Raw genomic sequence first — 5,185 nt, 5'->3', positions numbered from 1 at the left:
AAAAAAAAAAAAAAAAAAAAAAGCAAACAGGTATACAATGCCTGATATCATTTTATTTGTTTTGAAGCTTCATATTAGCAGTAAAAGAAAATATAACAGAACTTGCAACATAGTCACACATGAAAATAACTACAGATTTACTTCTTAAAATCTAAGTACTTTGGGGGGCCAGCAGATGGTTTTAGTGGTTAAGGCACTGAACTTCCAATTAGCTGACTGTGGTTCAAGTCCTGGATCTGGAAGCTTGCTTTCTCACTTTCTTGTTCGCGCTCTTTCTCTCTCTTCTTTCTTTCTTTCTCTCTTTGGTGAGCACATGAGCCCTATAACAATTTTTAAAAAATAATAAAAAAATAAATTCTTAAAAAAATCTACTTTATACATTACTGTAGAATATAAAATTTCTATGACAACCCTTTCATTTGCTATGGAAACAGGTTCAAAATGAAGTTTGTGTGTCCAAGATCTTAGTGACCTGGAGGGCAGGAAATGGGCAATCTCAGCATCATGCGTCTCTCTTTCTCATGAGCACACACTATCATGAATGAAATAATTATATCTTTAAAAGGCATGCATACATTTTTATAAAATAAAGTTTGAGGTTGCAGCTACAGTGATATAGACGGCCAAGTGTCACTGTGTGATGCTGAACCATATAGGAAGCATGTAAGTCTTAAAAAAATAAAACTTGTAGAAATTATTATACTTAGGAAAATTGTACAACATAAAATTCTCCTTAGCTGGTAGTCTAATTTATGTGATTAATTATATAAAATTTTAGGGAAAATTTTGTTGTCATTGGAGTGTTTAAATTTGCAGTAAGAAATGAGCTAACAGCAATGCTAACCTATTGATTTTGATTAATCCTGTGGTGATTAGAATGCATTAAATGATTTTTAATGCACTAAATGAGTTCTTGAATTTCTAATGTACATTTGAATTGGAAGAACTTAAACTTTGAATGATGTGCAGAAATGAACTAATTTAAGAGATTCTGAAATGGGTTTTAATATCTTCACTATTTTCATTTCTTGGTGAATACTAACCCATAGGCTGCAGTACTGAATTTTAAAAGAAATTTGTAAGGAAAATACAAATTTACTCCACTAATTCTATAACAAATCGAAGATATTTTATAAAATAAATGAAAATATCATTGTTTTGAAATAGCTATTAAAAAGCTATCTCATTTTAATGTGTACTCAAAAGGCATTTAAATATTACTTACTAAGAGTTTATATTTACTAAGATGCAAAACTTTGAACTCGACAGTATTCTCATTAATATATTGATAATGTAAATGAAAGTGTTTATTAACATGAGTGAAATAGAATGGTGGTTTGTACTTGTTCACCACCTCACCAAATATATTACTGAATATAACTTAGTATTTATAATAAGAACATTTATTTTAAATACATAGAGAATAAATTTAATTAAATCCTAAAAGTGCTTAAAAATGGAAAGTAATTCAAATAATTGTAATTCTCTTAAGATTCAATGAACATGCATTTTTAAATTAGGACAGAAATGCTCATTTAAATGACCATAATTCAAACTTTTTAATAAGGTATTTTCATTGACATCTCCTCCAAAGTTATTTTGTATATAGTTCTCAGATATCCAAAATACCGAGAGCTACAAGTCAAAACTAATTAAAGTTAGGTTATAAAGCCACAATTGAAATTCTCAGCTTAATCGGCTATGTCGGAATTAAATCCTTTACAAAAACGTTTTTTCAAGTTTTCTTTTGCTTATTTTGAATATGTTGTTGATGTTTTAGTAGTTTATTACATTAAAGAAGTGACATTTTAATGTGCCATGTTGATATATATAAATAATCCTAAAATAGATTAATGTAGAAATGAAGTAATTCTATGCAGAAAATAGGTTTTGAAAGTAACAAATTATAAATAAATTGCTAGAGTTAGTATTATAATCAATTTTAAATATAGAAACAAATATAAGGAAATACTAAAGTCATGTGATTTCTTTCTATAGCAACCTAATTTAGTAATATTAATTTGCAAATCTAAGCAATAAACTTTTTTTTCAAAATATTTAGGTTCAAACTAATTTTAGGCTTATTGAAAAGTTGCATAAATAGTGCATAGTGATTTCATCTATTCCTTGCCAGTTTCCCATAATAATAGTATAATCATCAGAAATGAGAAATTAACATTGTTAAAATATTATTACTCATATCGTTTACTATAAACCATAGACCTCATTCAAATTTCATTTTTTTCTACTAATGTCTTTTTGTTTTTGTTGTTCTAAAATCTCCTAAAAATCTTTCACTGTATTTCATTATGATTTTTTCTTAATTGCTTTCAGACCATAGTATTTCTTCTTTCCTTCTCCTTTATAATCCTGATATACTGGAAGAATATGATTATCTTTAGGAATACTATCTTTAGGAAGATTCAAATGTAGTTATATGGATTTTCAGTGAGAATATGACAAAACTAATACTGTGTCCTTCCAGCATATCATAGCATGGGATTTATGGTGTCAATATGTATTACTACTGGAGATACAGAGAGACAGAAATCGAGAAACCACCCCTCAGTGGGAATGGCCACGCTTCAATCCCTTCTCCTCCATTCTGCTCTTGGGATCTTGGGCAAGCATGCACAATGCACACATGCCCAGCGTGAGTTTAAGTCAGTGGGTCCGGGACTCAAACCGTGGTAGACTATATGGGAGTCCAGCGACACAGCCATATGTCAACCGCTGGTCCCACTACTGGAGATATTTAACTGATCACTCCTTAACTTGGTTCCTGCTGTGTTTTTCAACTGTAATCTACTGACATGGCCTCAGAATTTAATAAATATTTGGGGGAATACATTTGAATGGACAACACATACTATTTCTCTTCTAACCATTGTCCACTAATTTTATCATTCACTGGCAAATCTTGTCTTTATTACTGTAATGGTGATTTTTTTAATATCCTCTATATTTTCACATGTATTTACTGAAATTCTTCTACATGAAACAGTTGTTCATTCTCCTCCATCTATATCTTCACTTATTTGTATCAGTATAAATTCATGCACACTTGTTTTATTCTTAGGGTTATAATCCAATGCTATCTTCATTAAGCATTGTTGCTGAAATTAATCCAAGTGTCACTATTAGAGCTCCTTTATGTTGACATCTCTATTCTTTTTAAAAGTCTTCATTTTATTTATTTTTGAATTTTTTCTTTTTCTTTTTTTTTTCTAATTTTTGGAACCAAAAGATATTTCAGGATGAACTTGTGTTTTGCCTGGGTTAAACTATTTCTGCCATAATTCCAGTTTTCCTATAGTAAAGAAAAGCCTTAGAAACTAAGATTAATTGCCAGATTGCCAGGTGTGTCACTGTTCTTGTTTTGTTATCATTGTTATTTGAGGGAGTAATGAAATATTACTACAGTCTTATTCCACCTGTACATATGCGTGTGCGAGTGTATGTGTATATATATACGTATATAATCCCATTTTTTAAAATAATTTTTAATTTATTTATTAGTTTATTTTAATTTGATGAGAGAGAGAGAGAATGAGAAAGCAAGGCACCAGGTCCGAGATTTGAACCATAGTTGGCCATGTGGTAGTGTCCAGCGCCTTAGCCACCATGTCAACTGCTGGTCCCTATAATAACATTTTTAAAACTATTGAATTTCTTTATAACTCTGAAGACTGACATGATCCATTCTTCTTTCCATTCACTGCCAGTAGATAATGTATCGTATTAAATTCTTGTTTATCCTTCTTTACAGTTATGATGGGATCAATTTTGAGAATCTTTTTCTTAGTACATTATGATTCTTTTATCTTTTATCTTAGTAAATTACCCCTTTCATTGAGGCTTTTGTATTTATTCTAATAAAAAGTTCTGTAGAATCTTCTTTTATGAATTATTGTTTCAGGACTTACTTCCTGTTTCATTTGTATTTTTTACCATGTGTCTCCTCTTTTCTCATGATTATATTTTTAAGTTTTTTAAAAACTATGATTTTAATTTATTTATCCCCTAGTCCCTTTCTAATTCATATTTTGAGTTATTTTTATAATTTCCTTTATTACAAATACCATCCTTTTATTCTTTTTTAAACAGAAATGTAGTTGATCTGGTTTTCTTTCATCTTTATTGATAAACTTATTTAATGCAATGGATTGTCTCCTGAGAGCTGTTTCAAGTGAATATCATTGATTTGTTTATGTACTGCTTTTACTTTTCTAAGAGGTTTCTAATTTTAATTTTTCTCTTTTTACCAATAAGTTAATGGAAGAGTGCTTTTTATCCCATATTTTTTCATTTCTAAGAGAAAGAAACTTTCTCTTTTTTGTTTTTATTTGTAAATTCTGATTTAATTGTATTGTAACCAGTGAGGGTTGCTTATAATATTCCTACTTTATGTAAATTACTGATGTTCTTTGTGACTTTTATTTGATCAGTTTTCTGTGAATGTTCTGTGGACCCTTGAAAGAATATGTTTTCTCTACTAAGTTGTAGCAGCTAGATCTTTTATTTTCTCAATTATTTTATGTCCACTTGATCAGTCTGGTATTGAGAGTAATAGATTAAAGACTACCTTCAGAACTATATTTATATCAATATCTCCTCAGATTACTTATAACTTTTGCTTCATAAAATGATTTTGTTCTTTGACTCACAGTAGTAACAAGTATTACATCTTCATTCTGAACTGTAGCTTTCAGCAATTATATTTGTCCTTTCTTATCATGATAAACACTTTCAGGCTCTATCCTCTCTTATCAGCTATCAAGACTGGTACTTCTGTTCACATTTTATTGCCAGGTATCAATTGCTTTTGCACATCGCTTACTGTTTAGTATTTGTAAATCCTTAATTTAAAAATGTTTCTGTTTTTGTAAGAAGCGGAAACTTGAGGTTGACTTAGAAACAACATGAAATATCTTTTCTTCATTGTTAAAAGTTGATTTATTTATGACAGATAACAAGAGAGAAATAAGAACCTTCCTCATTTCTGTTCCTTTCATGCTTCAATCTTCTTAATAGACAATTTTCTAGAGGTGTTTTAGGTTCATAACAAAATTGAGAAGGTAAAGAAATATTTTATATAACTCTGCCCCACACATGTATAGCTTCCCCCATTACAAACAATCCTACCAGAGTGAAACATTTGGTACAATTTATGAGCCTACATTGA

This window comes from Tupaia chinensis, unplaced genomic scaffold, assembly GCF_000334495.1.
Source record: "Tupaia chinensis unplaced genomic scaffold, TupChi_1.0 Scaffold000388_1, whole genome shotgun sequence".
NCBI lineage: Eukaryota > Metazoa > Chordata > Mammalia > Scandentia > Tupaiidae > Tupaia > Tupaia belangeri.
The sequence above is the reverse complement of the archived record's forward strand: the minus strand, read 5'-3'. Positions refer to the sequence as shown.